The sequence below is a fragment of the Rana temporaria genome, chromosome 4, assembly GCF_905171775.1.
Source record: "Rana temporaria chromosome 4, aRanTem1.1, whole genome shotgun sequence".
NCBI lineage: Eukaryota > Metazoa > Chordata > Amphibia > Anura > Ranidae > Rana > Rana temporaria.
Genome location: NC_053492.1, coordinates 120,001,591 through 120,023,042, shown reverse-complemented (window position 1 = coordinate 120,023,042; position 21,452 = coordinate 120,001,591). Strand labels below are relative to the sequence as shown.

At 42.1% G+C, this 21,452-nt stretch overlaps 1 protein-coding gene across 1 annotated transcript in view; it reads right to left on the bottom strand.

Annotated features, from left to right (window-relative positions):
- Positions 1–19,121, bottom strand: part of KLHL30 (kelch like family member 30) — a 79,032-nt gene extending 59,911 nt beyond the window's left edge. Inside the window, exon 1 of the mRNA XM_040348953.1 lies at positions 19,016–19,121. The gene's annotated coding sequence lies outside the window, so the exon portion shown is untranslated. The remainder of the gene's footprint in view (positions 1–19,015) is intronic.
- Between the last annotated feature and the right edge of the window lie 2,331 nt (positions 19,122–21,452).

Here is a 21,452-nt window from a genome sequence, read left to right as displayed (position 1 = left end):
TACGCAATTTCAGTTGCAAAAATAGATCGTCTCCTTCCCCTTGGAGGAGGGAACATTCTTTTCCATAAGCGGAAGGCTAATTTTGAAATCCATCAATCTAAATTCATCTTATACCAATATTCGCCATATTGAGTTATCTTAGTATTAGTAGCCTCTTTATAAGATATAAGGGCTTGACCGATACTGTTCGAGATCTTTCTTGTATGAATAACAATGCAAACTTTTTCTATGGTTGATAGATAAGTACTTAAAGTGGTACTAAAGCAATTTTTTTTTTTTTTTAAAATAACAAACATATCATACTTACCTCCGATGTGCAGTTCATTTTGCACAGAGTGGCCCCGATCGTCCTCTTCTCGGCTCCTCCCCGCAAGAGCTAACCCCCTCTGGGAAGCTCTCTTCTGAGGGGGTTAGCTTGCAGGCGCTCTCCCGTGCCATACAATCGGCGGCCATAGCCGCCGATTGTATGACTCGGCCCTGCCCCCCGGAGGCCGCGTCATTGGATCTGATTGACAGCAGTGGGAGCCAATGTCTGCGCTGCTATCAATCTATCCAATGAAGAGCCGAAAAGACCTGGGGAAAGCAACGTGAGATCACGCCCACGGAAATTTGGGGCTCAGGTAAGTAAAACAGGGGCTCGGGGGGGGGCCGTCGACTGCAAGGTGTTTTTTCACCTTCAGACATAGGATGCATGAAGGTGAAAAAACACAAAAGTTTACAACCACTTTGTATTGCTCAGAATCGCTATTGTCAATGTTCTAATTTTGTTTTTGTGTGAATATCTTTGATAGAAATATGAAAACAAAAATAAATTAGAACATGCAGCTTTACGCGGTTATGTGCCCAGGGTTGTGTAACTGTAAAGCACCCAGCATTTAGAGAGTGTGCTTTCAGAGCATGCAATGTGCATGTGGGGTGGTTTCATACATACATATAGTGGTACCATTGAGGATGAATGTAGCCACCCTCAAACAGAAAGTTGGATCACAGGAGCAAAAAAATAAAAATAAAGAATTAGGAGATTTGAAAGAGACGGTGAGTAGTAGACAGTGTTAATTTTTTCAGCAAATTTCGATTTAGTCTTAGTCATTTTAGTCCTCTAAAATCTAATGGATGTAGTTAAATTGTAATGCATTATTTAAGCATTTCTCTACAATTTCCAAACTCACTATATACTGCTGGAGTGAAAAATGTAATATGTTATTATTTATGTTATTGAGGTATGAACATGCACTACAGACCAGTGTTAATTTTGACGTCAAATTTCAATTTAGTTTTACTCTTATGCCCCGTACACACGATCACTTTTTGTCATGAAAACGTAATTTAAAATGATCGTGTGTGGGCTTCACATCGTTTTCCGTCTTCTGAAAAACGACAAAAAAAAAATTCAAACATGCTTCAATTTTTTATGTCATTTTTGAAAATGTCATTTTTTGGGTTGTAAAAAATGACCGTGTGGGCTAAAACGATGTTTTGAACCCGCGCATGCCCAGAAGCAAGTTATGAGACGGGAGCGCTTGTTCAGGTAAAACTACCATTCATAATGGAATAAGCACATTCATCACGCTGTAACAGACAAAAAAGCGCGAATCGTCTTTTACTAACAAGTAACCAGCTAAAAGCAGCCCAAAGGCGAATAGAACTTCCCCTTTACAGTGCCGTCGTACGTGTTGTACGCCACCGCGCTTTGTTCATCATTTTTCTAAAACGATGGTATGTGGGCAACATTGTTTTTTATGATGAAGTTGGAAAAACGTATTTTTTCATGATGAAAAATTTCATTTTTTTTCATGACAAAAAGTGATCGTGTACGGGGCATCAGTCTTTTGACTAAAATGGCAAAAGTTAGTCGACAAAATTAACACTGGCAGTAGAAGGCACTTTTTTCAGTTAGGACTACACACTTTAATATAATATGTTCTTTTTTTTTTTCAGAATTTAGCGTCACTTTAAACCTTTCGTTATTTATTTATTTTCATTTTTGTATAGTAAATTACAGGAACCTTTTTCAAGGGATAAAGCTCTGATGAGAGGGTATAAGTCATCATGCTGTAAACCTCTCAGAGCGGAACCTTATCTCACAGTTACCTGTGCTTTGTTTTACGTGCTCTTAATACCGCTTCAATCAATGACTAGAACATTCTCATTTAAATTTCATGACTGCTGTTCAGCTTAGCTCCACATTTTGAAGCTGTGTGTAATTAGTATATGGCATTAAGTTAGCCTCTCTTTTCATAGCGGGTGTACATACTTTGTAGCAGAAGTCTTTTTCAGAAAAGCAAGCCACCTATACTTTTGCTAAAGGAGTTTAAAATGATCTAACAATTCCCATTGTATATATTTAAGTGCTTTATGTTTTTCACAATTATTTAAATGAATATATAATATACTGTATACTATTTCTATTAATGATTATTTAAGAAACAGGTGCAATGATCCACAGTTACCCTCTGATTCATTCAATTTTAGAGTGGGAGAACAAAAAATAAATGCTACATCCAAAATAAAGGTGAAGCCTCGTACACACGACCGAGAAACTCGATGGGCGAAACACATCGTTTTCCTCGTCGAGTTCCTTGTTAGGCTGTCGAGGATCTCGGCGAGCCAAATTTCTCCATTCCGGTCGAGGAAAAAGAAGACATGCTCTCTTTTTGACTCGACGAGATCCTCGACAGTTTCCTCGTCAAAGTGTACACACGACCGGTTTCCTCGGCAAAAAAATACCAGCAAGTTTCTTGCTGGTTTTTGCCGAGAAACTCGGTCATGTGTACGAGGCCTTATGCCGCATACACACCATCACTTTATGTGATGAAAAAAAACGACATTTTCTGTGAAGTAAAAAACAACGTTTTTGAAACTTCAATTTTCAAAGACGAAGTTGCCTACACACCATCGTTTTTCTCACAATGTTCTAGCAAAGCGAGGTTACGTTCCACCACGTTTTTCCATTGAAGCTCGCTTCATAAGTAGCTTCTGGGCATGCGCGGATGAAAAAACGTCGTTTTAAACGAAGTTTTTGCTACACACGGTCAATTTCTGTGAAGTAAAAGTTGACGTTTTGAAAAACGACACATAAAATTGAAGCATGCTTCAATTTTTTTTGGTCGTTTTTTAGAAGACATAAAATGACGTTTTCCCCCACACACGGTCAATTAAAGTGACGTTTTTAAAAACGTCATTTTTTTTCATCACATAAAACGACCGTGTGTACGCGGCATTAGAGTTGGTCACTGGGGACAAACAGCAGATCTACAAAATACTCACAGTTTCATACAAATGAAAGCAGTGGAGCTGATATACATAATGAGAGTTATATTAACCCCTTTCGCGCCTTTTTTTTTACATGTGTTAGTAAAACTGTGAATCCAGTTTGATTATACCGTTTTTTTCTGAAAAAAATCAGGCTTTATTTGGTGGTAAATGGTAATGGATATCTCCTGATTTTTTTTATTATTAAAGAAAAACTGGCTTAAATTATCCGTTTTATTTCTTGCTACTATCATAACCTTCCACCAATAGGGCAACTCAAATTAAATTCTCCTGCTCCTGACAATTGCAGCGATACCGCATATATATATATGTTAGTTGTTGTTTGTATCCTACCTAAAACACACTAACTGATACCGATACAAAAAAAAATTCCGTAAAAAATTATAATCCTGACCTTGACCTTTGATTGTGACCTTTACCTAAACACTACACCTGGCACTGACCTAGATTAAACCTTACATAGTTACATAGTAGGTGAGGTTGAAAAAAGACACAAGTCCATCAAGTCCAACCTATGTGTGTGATTATATGTCAGCATTACCTTGTATATCCCTGTATGTTGTGGTCGTTCAGGTGCTTATCTAATAGTTTTTTGAAACCATCGATGCCCCCCCACTAAGACCATCAGCTGTGGAAGGGAATTCCACATCCTTGCCGCTCTTACAGTAAAGAACTCTCTATGTAATTTAAGGTTAAACCTCTTCTCTTCTAATTTTAATGAGTTGCCACGTATCTTGTTAAACTCCCTTCCGTGAAAACGTTTTATCCCTATTGTGGGGTCACCAGTACGGTATTTGTAAATTTAAATCATTTCCCCTCTCAAGCGTCTCTTCTCCAGAGAGAATAAGTTCAGTGCTCGCAACCTTTCCTTATAACTAATATCCTCCAGACTCTTTATTAGGTTTGTTGCCCTTATTTGCACTCTCTGCATTTAGAGTACATCTTTCCTGAGGACTTGTGCCCAGAATTGGACAGCATAGTCCAGGTGCGGCCGGACCAGAGTTTTGTAGAGCAGGTGGAATTATCGTTTTATCTCTGGAGTTAATCCCCTTTTTAATGCAGCTAATATTCTGTTGACTTTGTTAGCAGCAGCTTGGCATTGCCTATCATCTACTAGGACCCCCAGTTTCATTTCCATCCTAGATTCCCCCAGAGGTTCTCCCCCCAGTGTGTAAATTGCATTTGTATTTTTGCCACCCAAATGCAGTATTTTACATTTTTCTGCATTGAACCTCATTTGTACCTCACAAATGTAAACCTCATATGTAAACACACAGATCCCGGTTCTCTTAGGGAGAAATGAATGATCGTCAGTTCATACAATGTATGAACAGCAATATGTCATTTCCCCTAGAAAGTTCCATCCCCCTTCAGTTAGAACATGCAGAGGGAACACAGTTAACCCCTTGATCGCCCCTAGTGTTAACCCCTTCCCTGCCAGTGACATTTTTACAGTAATCAGCGCATTTATATAACACTAATCGCTGTAAAATTGTCAATGGTCCCACAAAATGTATCAAAAGTGTCCGATCTGTCCGCCGTAATATTGCAGTCCCGATAAAAATCGCAGATCGCCGCCATTACTAGTAAAAGAAAATGCCATAATTATATCCCCTATTTTGTAGACGCTATAACTTTTGCGCAAATCAATCAATATACGCTTATTGCGATTTTTTTTACCAAAAATATGTAGAAGATTACATATCGGCCTAAACTGAGGAAAAAAACGTTTTTTTTAAAAAAAAAAATGTGGGGTATATATTATAGCAAAAGGTAAAAGATATTGTGTGTTTTTTTTTCAAAATTGTCGCTGTTCTTTTGTTTATAGTGCAAAAAATAAAAACCTGCAAAGGTGATCAAATACCACCAAAAGAAAGCTCTATTTGTGGGGAAAAAAGGACGCAAATTTGTTTGGGTACAACATCGCACGTCCTCGCAATTGTCAGTTAAAGCGACGCAGTGCCAAATTGTAAAAAGTGCTCTGGTCAGGAAGGGGGTAAAATCTTCCGGTGCTGAAGCGGTTAATACTGCTGTGTTTAATATAATCTCAAAATTGCTCAAAACTGATATGGCCCAGAAACAGTTAAAGCGCCTGCACAAGAGGGCCTATACCAACCCTGATAAAAATTAGATCAGATATTTATAAGCTATATTTTTTATTTTTAGAGACTATTAAATGACTGACTTAGTCGTATTGGATTGAAATAAACAAAATGTGTTGCCTATATTTAAAAAGTGATCAAAATCCTCTTCACCCAGGCTTGTGAGTTTCAGAAGTGTCAGATGCTAAAGATATAAGCTGCATGCGGGTGTAGCTTTTCAAGAGAGATTGGATTCACCGGTGGCTGGACTGATAAGTATTATATTCATCTGCTTTTATAGACTGCTTCTTCATTTTCTGACAAGTTCTTTTCTGCCCATATACAAAACTACATAACCACACCTACATTATATTAGTTTGTTGGACATGTAATTCCAAAATCGTGGATATGAAGTTGCCCTCTTCCTTTTCCACAGCCTCCATTCTTCCAGAAAGCCTATTCATAAGATGTTGGTAGGTGTCCATTCAGCCAAAAGAACACTTGTGAGGTCAGGTACTGATGCTGGACAAGAAGACCTAACTCGCGATTAGTCTTCCAATTCATCTCAAAGGTGTTCTGTAGGGAAAGCTCAGGTCTCTGTCGAGACTACTTGAGTTCCTGTATACCAGTGGTCTCCAAACTGCGGCCCGGGGGCCGGATGCGGCCTTTTGCTTGCCGTTATCTAGCCCTTGGGGCACTATAATTCCAGCTGCTGACACCAACAATGGGGAACTATTCCTCTGGCTAACACTAACAATGGGCCATATTTTCTGTTGCTGACAACCACAGTATGGCACTATTCCTCCCACTGTCCAATGAAGGGGGTACTATTTCTGCCACTTACACCAACGATGGGGCACTATTACTCCCACTGACACCAATGATGGGGCACTATTCCTCCCACTGATACCAAAATAGGTAATAGTCGTTACTCCCACTGGACACCAAGACATGTTCTACTCCCACTGGCCACAGTTTGGCCCTCCTAAAGTCTGAAGGGCCGTAAACTGGTCCTTTGTTTAGAAAGTTTGAAGACCCCTGCATTATACCAAACTCATCAAACCATTTATTTTCAGACCTGTATCTGTGTACAGGGGCAAAGTCATGCAGTAAAAAAAAAAGTCCTTTTTAGCTGCTGTCACAATGTATGTTAAAAGCTCACAACTGTCTAAAATGTCTCAGCATGCTGTAGCATTTGCAGTACACTTCACTGGCTTTATGTGAACACAATAACTCAGAGGGGTGTCCACAAACCTTTGCCTCTATAGTTAAGGTGCTAGTCAGATGTCCACAAACTTTTGGCCATATAAATCAGGGGTAAGATACCTTTGAGAGGAGGAGATCTACCTAAACAACATGGAAGAGATCAAAGATCACAGGGGTTTGGCCCCCCTTTTTTTTTTTTAAAGAAATTAGCAAGGCCTAACTAAATAGTAAACTTAGAAAAATATAATAAAACACATTTCACTGTAAAAAATATAAACGCGGTGGATGGTGTCAGTAGAGCAGTGGACAGTGTCAGTAGGGCAGTGGACGATGTCAGTAGAGCAGTGGACGGTGTCAGTAAAGCAGTGGACAGTGTCAGTATGGCAGAGATTGGTGAGGGATAGTTGGCAAGTATGAAGCAGCTGCTTTGGGCCCTACAACAATGATGGGGCCCAGGGTAGCTGCCCCTTTTGCTCTGCCTTAAAGACGGCCCTGGCTGTAGTGCAGTTATAGGGTTAAATCAGGTGTGAGGAAGCAATTTAACGCCTCCTCACCATCTGTAAAATACCCTCTGATAAGTGATCAGAATGCAGGATGTTTTGCAGAGGTCATCACACTCCACCACAAATGTTAAAAAAAACCCTTGCAGACTATCCAAATGTTTCTCTATAGCTGGCAACCCTGTCCCCTTAGAATAAGCCGACTTAACCTGCCTGGCGGTATTCCCGAGTCTGACTCGGGGTTAGATTTTCATGCTGCGAGCGGTAACCCCGAGTCAGACTCGGGCTCGCCTCGCTGGATCTTTACTTACCGCCTCCCTGGATCCAGCGATGCCACCGCGCTGTGTGAGCGAGCGGGACCTCGCTCGATTCACACAGCGTCCTCCTGTGCCGCCGATCTCCGTTCCCTGCGACGTTACGACGCACGGGAGCGGAGAACGGCGCCAAATTCAAAAACATAAAACAAACACATTACATACAGTATACTGTAATCTTATAGATTACAGTACTGTATGTAAAAAATACACACCCCCCTTGTCCCTAGTGGTCTGCCCAGTGTCCTACATGTTCTTTTATATAATAAAAACTTTTCTTTCTGCCTGCAAACTGTAGATTGTCCATAGCAACCAAAAGTGTCCCTTTATGTCAAAAATAGTTTTAGAGCAGCTAAAAAACAGCGATAATAAATTATCATCACTTGCAGAATTGTGCGATAGCGATTTGTGGGGAAATTCGTCATAAAAAAAAAAAATGACAGCGACAATTCTGCAACTGAGCAAATTTCAGTGATTTTGATTTGATTACATTATTGAATAATTTTTATTATAATTATATTATTATTTGTTATAATTATTTATAATTATTTATTATATTATAATTTATAATTTTGTTTTTAAAAAAATTTCATACCCGGGATGCCCGGGTCAGATTTAAGTGAGTTATTTCTAAAAATTACAGGCCTACAGTATAAAACGCCAAATTTCCTTGCAAATAATGGTACCGCTTTCAGCACCTTTTTTCTGAAAGAATCATACCGCCAGGGAGGTTAAACTAAGAATTATAATATTGATGATCATGGGTATAACAAAAAGATGATGATAATACTTCTGCATAGCTGGCAAAACTGTTCCATTAGAACAAGCTGGTTTAAACTTTAAATGATAATATAATGATCATAGGGGATAAAAAAATAAACTAAATAAAAATAATGATAATAAAACTGATCACAGGAATAAAAAAACATAGAGCATATAGGACTGAACTAAACTCCAGGCTTAAAAAAAAAAAACTAATCTTTAGAAATAGCTCTAATGAATCATTCATGCTGCAGGTAGGGAGCCAAATCTGTAATCCAATACATCAACATTTCATGATCCATTTAATAATTTTGTACAATATAAATGAACTATAGCTAGACACAAAGGCACTGTGGAGTGATACCCTCTCACAGTCCTTCGCACTGTGTCAGTCTCAATTGGTAAAGATGAGTGATGGGTAAAAATACGTTCCAGAATAAGCCTGGCATTCTTGTGTACAGGATGGAGAAGAGAGGCCATATATTTCCCATTAGAGCCACATTAACTCCCTCTCTTTCTGTATTTCCCATTAGTGTTTGCTCTGAAGGCAGAGATAAGCTTGGAGTGCAAATAGCCCTGATACTCTATCAGAAGAGTGTTCTAGATATGAAGCCAGACAGACAGTCATATAGTTTGTGATTTGTAAAAAAAAAATCTATTGTTTTAGGCTTTATGATAATCTGTGCATACTGTACAAAGATAAATACACAGCAATATAACTATAAAGGAAAATCATTTTCAGTATATTGGCAAATTTCAATAGAGGGTCCACATTCACATTGGGATGTAATATGTCTCATATAAATAGGATTCACATATCTGTGAAAATGGGTGCCTTCATAATGTGAAGATAACAAAAAAAAAAGAAGAAGAAATATACAAACAAAGGCCTTGCCAATAGCAATAGATTTAGGCATCATCCCCTCGGCTGTCCAAGACCATACATTCAGGCCTAGCTCAGTCAGTGTATTCCCACAGCAGGTATGGCCAGGTGTTTGCATCAGCTGCAGGCCCACAACCACACATGGAGTAATAGTAATTACCGTCAGCGACAGATGAGCAGCCCTGGACACAAAGGGGTTGATTTACTAAAAATGGAGAGTGAAAAATGTGGTGCGGCTCTGCATAGAAACCAATCAGCTTTCAGGTTTTATTATCAAAGTTTAAAGTGATTGTAAATTCAAATTTTTTTCTATTAAAATAAAAAAACATGCTTAGCTTTCAATGAATGTCCAGGGTTGCCGGCCAGGGTCGTCTTAATAGCATCATGGGCCCCTGGGCAAAGTAATGCTCTGGGGCCTCTACAATGGAGACAGCGCAGGTAAACAGACCAGATATCCCCTCAGCACTCTGACCCCTCTACACCCCAAAAATCCCCCCAGCACTCTGACCCCTCTACACCCCAGATATCCCCCCAGCACTCTGACCCCTCTACACCCCAAAAATCCCCCCAGCACTCTGACCCCTCTACACCCCAGATATCCCCCCAGCACTCTGACCCCTCTACACCCCAGATATCCCCCCAGCACTCTGACCCCTCTACACCCCAGATATCCCCCCAGCACTCTGACCCCTCTACACCCCAGATATCCCCCAGCACTCTGACCTTTCTACACCCCAGATATCCCCCCAGCACTCTGACCCCTCTACACCCCAGATATCCCCCCAGCACTCTGACCTTTTTACACCCCAGATATCCCCCCAGCACTCTGACCCCTCTACACCCCAGATATCCCCCCAGCACTCTGACCTTTCTACACCCCAGATATCTCCCCAGCACTCTGACCCCTCTACACCCCAGATATCCCCCCAACACTCTGACCCCTCTACACCTCAGATATCCCCTCAGCACTCTGACCCCTCTACACCCCAGATATCCCCCCAGCACTCTGACCCCTCTACACCCCAGATATCCCCCCAGCACTCTGACCCCTCTACACCCCAGATATCCCCCCAGCACTCTGACCCCTCTACACCCCAGATATCCCCCCAGCACTCTGACCCCTCTACACCCAGATATCCCCCCAGCACTCTGACCTTTCTACACCCCAGATATCCCCCCAGCACTCTGACCTTTCTACACCCCAGATATCCCCCCAGCACTCTGACCTTTCTACACCCCAGATATCCCCCCAGCACTCTGACCTTTCTACACCCCAGATATCTCCCCAGCACTCTGACCCCTCTACACCCCAGATATCCCCCCAACACTCTGACCCCTCTACACCTCAGATATCCCCTCAGCACTCTGACCCCTCTACACCCCAGATATCCCCCCAGCACTCTGACCCCTCTACACCCCAGATATCCCCCCAGCACTCTGACCCCTCTACACCCCAGATATCCCCCCAGCACTCTGACCCCTCTACACCCCAGATATCCCCCCAGCACTCTGACCCCTCTACACCCAGATATCCCCCCAGCACTCTGACCTTTCTACACCCCAGATATCCCCCCAGCACTCTGACCTTTCTACACCCCAGATATCCCCCCAGCACTCTGACCCCTCTACACCCCAGATATCCCCCCAGCACTCTGACCCTCTACACCCCAGATATCCCCCCAGCACTCTGACCCCTCTGCACCCCAGATATCCCCCCCTGCACTCTGACCCCTCTACACCCCAGATATCCCCCCAGCACTCTGACCTTTCTACACCCCAGATATCCCCCCAGCACTCTGACCTTTCTACACCCCAGATATCCCCCCAGCACTCTGACCTTTCTACACCCCAGATATCCCCCCAGCACTCTGACCCCTCTACACCCTGCTTTGGGGAAAGTGCAGGGGCCCTCATGCAGCTGGGGCCCCTGGGCAGTGCCCAAGTGTGCCCTCTCATTAAGACAGCCCTGTGGCCGGCGTCCATTTTTTAAAAAGAGTCCTCTGCGATTTTGGGTCTGGTTCAGGTGCGATTTCAAGTAAAAATTCACACCGGAATCGCTCCTGAACCGGTGAACAAAACTGCACCGGACTCCGGACTGAAAACCCACAGCTGGACATGTGTGAACACCACCGATACACACCACCTGCATACCAAGAGATCTAACCCCAAGGTAAAGGGGTCAGTAACACTTGTGTGCAGGAAAGTGCCTTAAAAGCACCAGGTAGCCTTTGAGATGAAAACCGTCAGCACATGCACATTGACATCACCACCGGGGCCCCGTCTGATGCGTTTTGTCACAATAGACTTCTTCAGGGGATAGTGATTGCTATCTTATTAGCATGTTTGACCTATTAGCATGTTGCTTGTTAGCACATGAGCACAGCAGCATGACCAATTGGCTCCTTTTTGTGCTGCTTTAAAGAGACCCTGTGACCAACATGTGAAGCGGTATGTCATTAGAGGGCTGGATGCCGAAACTTTGAGGAGAGAGACAGCCTCCTGATGATGTCAGTTTAAAAAATAGCAGCGTAGGCGCCACGTGAGGCAGCGGACAACAGACAAATCTGTATTTGCTGGCCATATATGTTTGAGGAGCAAACAAGGTAATAGGGAAAAAAATAAAAAAAGCATGAAGGGGAAGTGAAGTTCTTCTTTAAAACAAAAAAAAAAACATATTGAAGTTGAAATACTTGACAAAGAGTACCACTCTACCCAAAACAAAACAAAAAAGATTGCCTTTAAATACACTTTAATATTATTTAAAATATAATTGCTGTGCGCACCTCTTTGTTCTACTGGTTAACTGTTCACTATTGTCTCTGTTTAATGTATTTTCAACACAGCGGGGGTTATTTACTAAAACTAGAGAGTGCAAAATCTGGTGCAACTCAATATAGAAACCAATCAGCTTCCAGGTTTTATTGCCAAAGCTTAATTGAACAAGTTGACGTTAGAAGCTGATTGGATACCATGCACAGCTGCACCAGATTTTGAGTGTACCAGTAAATCTACCCCAGTGTTCTGTAGAGAATATTTTCATCTTGTTGTATTTATCATTCCCTACTTCCATGTGGACTGGGACACTATGGGGTTGATTTAATAATACTGGAAAATGCAAAATCTGCATTTGACAAAAAACCTGGAGGGTGATTGGGTTTCAGAGCTGCACCAGATTTTACATTCTCCAAGTTTTAGTAAATCATCTCCTTTGTTAGCAATTCTGCCTGAAATCTGCTGTAACTTGTATGTGTACTATCTCTAACCTCTCCTAATAAAAAAAAAAGGTGAAATAAAATAAAATAGTTATGAATGGTGCTAATCTGCACTTGTGTATTAAAGCGGATCTCCACCCTCAATTTAACTGTAGCTCCATATTCCTACCGCTCCAAACGAATGATGAATCGGCTATTTTCATTTCAATTAGCAATCGTGTACCTTATTTATCAGCCATGCTTCCGGTCTGCCCCCCCTCGGGTTTCCGACGGGTTTTCTGCAGTTTCCTGTGCCGCGCTGTGTGTGCTGGGAGCCAGTGTCAGAGCTCCCTAATTATAATATTCCGCTCTGTTATCCAACATTGCGCGACTTCGTCTGCCATTGCGATGACAACAGAGACACTCAAGCCGCCGGGCACCTTTGCCAGTGCGCATGCACGAGATCGAGCGGTGGATGCTGGGACAGCATCCACCGCAAATAGGAAGTAGCTGCTTGTTGGAATCGAACGCCCAAAGCCAAGATGGCGACGGGAGGCAAACCAGAATATAAGTATTTATTATGGACGGATTAACAGCGGAGCGGCGGTCGGACACCGGAAACGTGAGTTTAGCACAGCAGTGCTATTACAGATTTGAATAGCCCATAAAAAAAAAAATGATTAGGCGTGGGAGATCTGCTTTAAACATTGATTTTAATTACATACCTGTATCTACCGCTCTCAACTATTCCCCATTTGCAGGGATTATACCTCTTTTAGAACCTCCTTCCAGCATTCCTGTTTATTAACTTCTATTTCTTTTTTTTGTTTGTTTCCATGGCAAGTGTAGCACTACCCCCGAAGGAGCTGCTGGTTAGTTTTGGTCTGCCACTATCCCACTGTTCTCCGTGTTGGCTCAGAATCTAGGGTTAATCAAGAGCACGGTTGCCAGTCACTGAGTCTTTTCCAAAGGCTTTTTATTCAATCCCACTGTTGACGGAACAAGGGGAATGGAGGGAGAGGGAAAGTTCATGTACCTTTCTGTAGATCAATCAGCCGGAATGATGCACGAAAAGTCAAAAAGTAAAGGTCTCTGCCACAGACCTTATAGTAACAATAGCTGCTGAACGATCCTCTGCCACAGGATCCAATAATTAGAATTTTCCTCAGTAAACTCAGTGGCACAGTATGAAAAAGTCCCTTTAAGCTGACCCAGGAATACTGTGAAGTAGATAGGTCAGGATGCATCCTCCAACTGAGGTACCAGGCTCCTCTGGAGATACCAGTTTCCAGCTGTGTCCTCTCCAAGACATGTCCTCCCCCGGTTCCTTCAGTTGATCAGCTTCTTCCCGCAGGACAGACAGCATAGGATCACCCTCGAGCCAGTAGGCCCCAGATAGCTTTTGGGCCTACCTGCAGTTGCAAAGCCTCGGCCAGCCGGCACCGAGGCAGAAGAGGAACTGTTACATTCCCCAAGTCAAGTTGACCATGAGGCAAGAGAGTGAGGAAAATGGTGTCCACCCCTTAAGTACCCTCTCCCAGCATGCCCAGCGGTAAAGAAACTCCCGCTAGGTTGGTCCTGGGAAAGAGCACCCAATACACTCCGACTGGCTGTAACTTCCAACACGGAACCAGAGGTGACAACGACACCTGTAGGAAATACACCCAACTCAGTCAAAGCTGGAGCAAAGGCCAATTTAGCCATAAAACACAAATCTGAAATAACTACATTTCAGATATCCCACTAAATTTGAATAATAGCGCCTGGTCAACAGGAGCAGGGTGCTACACAAGTTTTATATTGGGATTTACAAAATATATTTCAAGGTCAGTTTACACATATATATATATGACTGTTGAGAAATGTTGTGGAATGTGAACCCAGCATGCCACAAATACCAAGCAAAGTCACACTCATCTTAGCATGTGAGCTGATTATGTATGAAGAGCCAAGGGACGGTAGTGAAAACGTGCTGTGTCATAACATAGACCTTGTGTTATTTAACACAGGCATGTAAGAGAAAAGGGGAAAAGTGAAGAGCATAGGAAAGAGCGCAACATGGAATAGCAGGTGTTTAGAAAGTAAAGGGAGACATGGGGGGGAGACATAGGGGGGAACATGGCCAAATTTGCAATTTTTTATTGCACTAAGCGTTTGATGCATCTTCAGATGATTGCATTGTGTATATTATACATTAATTTAAAATTAATAGTAGTGGTTGGAAAATGTCTAGTGGTTGTAAAACAGAGAGTATATATACTTACAATGCCATGGAATCCAGCGCTGTCCTTTTCACAACTAGAGTGCTCGTAGTGCACTACTCTTTCCACTCCACCATTTATTTATTTTTTGGCATTGGGAGCCAGCTGTCTCTTTCATAGACTTGCAGCTGGCTCCCTTATAACGTGGTACGAAATCTCAAACATGCATGGTCTATTTTAATTCTTTCTCTCAGCCAAGAGAGCAAGATATTGTGCAACTTCTCCGTTTGTAGGTCTGTTGCCTCCTGAAATATGTGAAGTGAGTATCCCAGAAAGCTCCAGAGGAAGGCATAAACTGGCCATACATTATACAATTTTCCTATTCAATTTCCTTTAGCTTTACCTTCAACTATGTAGTGCAAGGGCCTGCCTGACTGGATACGAATTGAAATGTTTGACCTCATTATATGGTTTTGGTAAATCGAAAGGAAAATTGAACAAGAAAATTGTATAATGTATGGCCAGACTTACATATCACACTCGCTAAGGTGAGAATCGAGGAAGGGGCAGGTGCAAACCGAAGAAAAGGAAAAGAGAGGTAGGTAAGAAAAAAAAAACATAGAAGCAAAGAAAGAAAAGAAAAGTTTTTTTTAAAAAATATTGTGGAGGAGGAAGGATGTGATTTTTCTTAGCTAAAAGGTCTGCTTTAAAGTATGCTTAACCACTTGACACCCGCACGCCGTCATATGACGTCCAAAACGGGGACCTGTTATCCTGGGTGGACGTCATATGACGTGATGGGCTTTGCGGGGGGATATCTCAATGATGCCTGCACCCGGAGGCATCATTGAGATATAATTTTTTAGCGGCGGTGATCCTGCGCACCGTAAGAACGATCATAGCGGCGGTTCCGCCGCTAGATCGTTCTTACAGGCGGCGGGAGGGGACATCCCCCCCTCCCGCCGCCATCCGGTGCTTCTCCGGGCTCTCCCGTCCCACCGGGGGCCCGGAGAGATGATCGCCGTCTGCCAGATGTTTGCCATAGAGAAGATCTCTATGACCGTCGGAAGGCCCGGGCGCGATGTGATGACGTCACGCCCGAGTCCCCGTAAGTAAACAAACCGCAATTGCGGCTAGTTTGAATGAGATCTGTGAATTTTTTTTCACGATCTCATTCTTTCCAGCCTGCAGGAGAGATGTGGGGTCTTATTGACCCCGCATCTCTCCTTAAAGAGGACCTGTCACGCACATTCCTATTACAAGGGATGTTTACATTCCTTGTAATAGGAATAAAAGCGATTGAAAAAAAAAAAAGTGTAAAAAAAAGTGTAAAAAATAAAGAAATAAGTAAAATAAAAAAGAAAATATAATAATAAAAAAATTAAAATGCCCCTGTCCCCGGTAGCTCGCGCTCAGAAGCGTACGCACACGTAAGTCCCGCCCACGTATGTAAACGTCGTTCAAACCACACATGTGAGGTGTCGCCGCGTGCGTTAGAGCGTGTGCAACAATTCTAGCACTAGACCTCCTCTGTAACTCTAAACTGGCAACCTGTAAACATTTTAAAGTGTCGCCTATGGAGATTTTTAAGTAACGAAGTTTGGCGCCATTCCATGAGTGTACGCAATTTTAAAGAGTGACATGTTAGGTATCTAGTTACTCGGCGTAACATCATATTTCATATTTTACCAAAAAATTGGGCTAACGTTACTGTTTTGTTATTTTTTAATTTATGAAACCATTTTTTTTTTTTAAAAAAGCCGTTTGAAAAATTATTGCGCAAATACGGTGCAAGATAAAAAGTTGCAATGACAGACATTTTATTCCCTAGGGTGTCTGCTAAAAAAACATATATAATGTTTGGGGGTTCTGAGTAATTTTCTAGCAAAAGAATGAGGATTTGTACATGTAGGAAAGAAGTGCCAGAATAGGCCCGGGAAGGAGGTGGGTTTTAAAGCCCGGTATTGAAGTGGCTAATCTATTATGGGCCATGTGACGGGGGGTGCAAAAGTGTGTTCTTTACCTACATTTTCTGTGCTTCACCAATCTTAAAGGTCTGGGATGTATGTATTATATAAGTATATCCAAGGAGCTTATATTGTTTTAGATAGGACTCTAGCAAGCGATGGTGCCAAGCGAATCATATTATAACCCAAAACCTTGTTCTTTTACCTGGGAACCGTAAGCCGCCATTTCTGTTATGAAACTCCACCAATTTATTTTTTTATATATTTGGAAAGAGTTAAAATTTCTGTCGGGCTTTCCCTTTGATGTCCAAATAACAAATGTGGATCTAAGCATCTTTAGGCCAGGCATCAATAACAAAATTGTAAAAGGCTGCAAATATGTTTTTTTCATATGCCTGTTCGGAGATATATTACTTTTTATTTTCATAAGTGAGATATATTCCATCACTTCCTGTCTCAAATGGGAAATGTATTGAAATCTCCCCAATAGGGATACATATGGCAATAACCCCCCCCCCCCCCCACCATTTCTCTAACCTTTACCATCCTTTACTAACATATTCTTATTCAATATCTATCTATTTACTATCTATTTTACTCTCTCTACAGGATAGGAAATTGACTTTTACTCTGATTCAAACCATATAGCAGGATAAGGTAGCTCATATATCCGAAGAATGACTATTGGCCAACATTACAATTCTTGTTGATGGCCTTGGACCATGACACCCCCTTCCCCATGGACCTCTGGTACAATGGGATTCCTAGCAGAGGTTTAGACTTTGTAACAAATAATAAAACATTTGTAGTGGTTTACATACTACATGTTCACAGTCTCTGAAAGTCTCATGCAGCATGTCCATATTCTCTGACTTGTATCATGTCTGCAGTCTCTGGCCATGTCTTGCATCATGTCAGCAGTCTCTGACTAACTCTTGTATCATGTCAGCAGTCTCTGACCATATCCTGTATTATGTCTGCAGTCTCTGACCATCTCTTGTATCATATCTTTAGTCTATACCAGTGATGGCGAACCTTGGCACCCCAGATGTTTTGGAAGTACATTTCCCATGATGCTCAACTACACTGCAGAGTGCATGAGCATCATGGGAAATGTAGTTCCAAAACATCTGGCGTGTTAAGGTTCACCATCACTGGTCTATACCGATATCCTGTTTCCAGTCTCTGATCATCTCTTGTATTATATACACAGTCACTGACCATCCTTGTATCATAACATTAGTCTTTTGTTATATCCTATCCTGTCTCTTCTGTCTCTGACACTGAATATTCACAGAATTCTATATATGGCCCTTTGTTGATGTCGAGAGCCACACTTAGGTTTGCCACTGTTTCTTTGAGCCAGACACTTTTTTTTGTAGTAGTAGTATACACTATAGGTTGGTAACAGGCTTGGGACGCCTTTGGACACACCAAAGAGAATAGTAATGCAGCACACATAGTGCTCCCCTCTAGCTCCTGTCAAGCCCTGTTTCGAGCCACATTCCTGTCCAAATAATGTGTGAGGCCTCGTACACACGGCAGAGAAACTCGACGGAGAACACATCGTTTTGCTCGTCGAGTTCCTTGTAAAGCCGCCGAGGATCTCGGCGAGCCAACTTTTCCCATTGCCGTCGGGGAAAAAGAAGACACGCTTTCTTTTTGGCCCGACGAGATCCTCGGGGGTTTCCTCGGCAAAAAAAAAAAACAGCAAGCTTCTTGCTGGTTTTTGCCGAGAAACTCGCCCGTGTGTACGAGGCCTCAGGGTTTCAGGCAGACTAAAACATGAACACATGATTCCAAACCCGGACTAGGTGAATCCTGGACTGCCGCACTTGAGCCCTATATCAATAAAAGTTGACCACCACTGGTCTACAGCAATATCTTTATTCTGTTTACTTGTACACACAGTTATATATTGCATTTGCAAAGATTAATAACACGTTTCATTATGAAAAACCTAAGAGACTGTAAGCCTTTTCTTCCTAACCCAAAATTAAAAACGTTTTAGCTGCAGTGTAGCTTTAATTGCTAAGCCCATAGCCTATTAAAAGTCTACATAATCAAATAAATGTCATGCACAGTAAATCCTCCTAAAACAGAAGGTAATACTACATGACTCATTTCCATCATAAATCCCCAAAACAAGCCGTGTATCCCTCATTTTAGAACAGTGGGTGGAACCATGCAGATCTTTCCATTATACCCCTGTCCATATAACATGTCTCTGTTTCTAAATAAAATACAAATTTCCCCCCACAAGTTTTTAAACACATTATTTACTGAAACGCACAACTAATGCATCACAGACATTGGGCACCAATCAGTGTCTGATACCAAACAAAGCTGCTGTTCATAGATCCTCTTGTAGAATCGTCAAAAATAAAACATTTTCCAAAATGTGGTGAGCTTAATAAATGAGGTGCTTTGCCTGTTCCCTATGAACCTGGTGGCTTTCTCCAGCATCAGATGTCTGCAAGACGTGTTTGCTATTAGCAATTACGTAATGCTGCTTTTTAAAATAACCCGTCAGATGGTGAAGAAGTAATATAACAGTAGTGATGGACCTGCATTGCTGGAGAGGTGCATTGGGCTGTTTTCAGTATAATTTACACACCATTGTCACCGATAACTCACCAGATCTGAAGGCTGTGTATGGCTGTGTGCTCAGTTCTGCTCTTCTGGCTCTTCCATGGAGTATTTCTAGTGTGTGTCTGTAGCCAGAGCTCCCTGGGATTATTAATAGATCACCCACTTAGGGACAGTCAGGCCCTTACATTCCTCATCCCTGTCAGCTGCCCCCTCCATGGATGGTTCAAGTTGTATACACAAATACTTTGGGCTAGGCTCTGTCATGAAGCAGCATTTTACCCTCATGTGTACGTTAAAGCTAGACACAAAGATACCTATATTTGTAACGCTAGTACACCACATTGTACATGTATTTACCAAAACAGTGCCCTGTCTTCTGTAATATCATTACAGAATATCAGCTTCTGTTGTAATCTTGCTTCTTCTTCATGGTCCACTTCACCACTGCGGTTATGTCATTGCGCCTATTCCATTTATTCAGAGCAGATGCCACCCAGTCTTCACGGGATAGGTAGCCAATGTATTAGAAAAAGATATTGTAACAAGCTACTGTAAAACATTTTTATGGATCAGGTAATTTCACAGCAAAATATTAGATATTACTATACAATCATTCACCTCCGTGTATGGTGGAATCATTTAGAAAATCCAGCTGACACACTTGCTTTTAGCAGGGATATCTGCGAGTGTATAGGGAGCTGTTGTTTGCCTTTGTACCAAGAAAATTGCCTATACAGTGGGTATAGAAAAGAATCATCCCCTTTGAAATGATCACATTTTGTTGCTTTGTAGCCCGAAATGAAGACGGACACAGTTTTTGTTTTATTCAGCTGCATTCACTCATTGCAACTTAGAACATTTTACTACACGTTGGAAAAAGGATCACCCTTTATGTCGGTATTTTGTTGAACAAATTTTTCCTTTAAAGTGGATGTAAACCCACTCTCATCCTTTCTAAACTACTGCCATAGTGCTGATCTATAAGGATATACAAGCCTCCTGCATGTATCCTTACCTGTCACATGTTTCCCCTCTGTCTGTTATAAGAACTGAAAAACTGCAGATTCTGTGGGTGGATCTGTTGTCTGGAGCTCTGTGGGTGGAGTTGTGATGTCAGTAGACTTCCTGCCCTCCTCTACACTCCCCTTAGGCCCCGTACACACGGTCGGACCGAACCGATGAGAATTAACCGAAGTTCAGTTTCATCGGACCAAACCGACCGTGTGTATAGGCCATCGGTCTGTTTTCCTTCGGTCCAAAATTTAAAAACATGCTTCAAAACCGAACCGATGGACTGCTGCCCGATCGGACCAAACCTATAGTACAGAAAAGCATCGGTTCAAAACCCGCGCATGCTCAGAATCAAGTCGACGCATGCTTGGAAGCATTGAACTTCGTTTTATTCAGCACGTCGTGTGTTTGACGTCACCGCGTTCTGACCCGATCGGATTTTGGACTGACGGTGTGTACACATATCAGGCCGTACTGCCACTTCAGAGGTGAACCGATGAAAACGGTCCGACGGACCAGTCACATCAGTTTGGTCCGACTGTGTGTACAAGGCCTCACACTGAATTCTGCTATGATCACCAACATCCATTCAAAATCCAGAAAAGTAACCACATGACTTCAGAAAAGGAGTGGGGTGGGAATTTAAAAATAATGCCTGTCTCCAAGCTAGTGCATGAGATATGTAAATAACCTGTCACTCACAGCAAGGGGGCGGAACGGACTAAGGTTTTTCTCTGTAAGTCCGTTTTATTTCACTGAACAATAAAAGAGGATTGCTCAGAGCTGGATTAACTCTGTGTGGCAAGACTGGGCACAGATGATAGGAAATCTTATACTGTACATTGTGACACCAAAAAAATAAAAAAATATTTGGGTTTACATCCACAGCCTTTAGTCTGTTGGGATATGTCTCTACTAACTTTGCACATCTAGACTTTGCAATATTTGCCCAGTCTTCTTTGCAGAACTGCTCAAGTTCAGTTAAATGTGATGGTGACAGTTTGTGGGCTGCAGTCTTCAAGTCATTCCACAGATTTTCAATGGAGTTTAAGTCTGGGCTCTGACTAAGCCATGCAAGGACATTCAACCTTTTCTCATTCAACCACTGTGTGGTCATTTTTGCTGTGTTCTTTGGGTCATTGTGATGTTGGAAGGTAAACCTCCTTCCCATTGAAAACTTTCTGGCAGAGGGCAGCAGATTTTCCTCAAGAATTTGATTGTATTTTGCCCTATTAATTTTTCTTCTATCCTGACCAGTGCTCCAGTGAAACACCCCCATAACAGGATATTACCACCTCCATGCTTTACTGTAGGAATGGTGTTATTTAGATGGTGAGCTGTATTAGCTTTCTGCCAGACATATCGTTTGGTGTTGAGTAGTGGTGCAACGGATCACAGTTGAACCGTGATCCGAACGGGTCACCCCCTTCGGATCGGCACACACTGTGATCCGTGGATTGCCGCAGCTCCG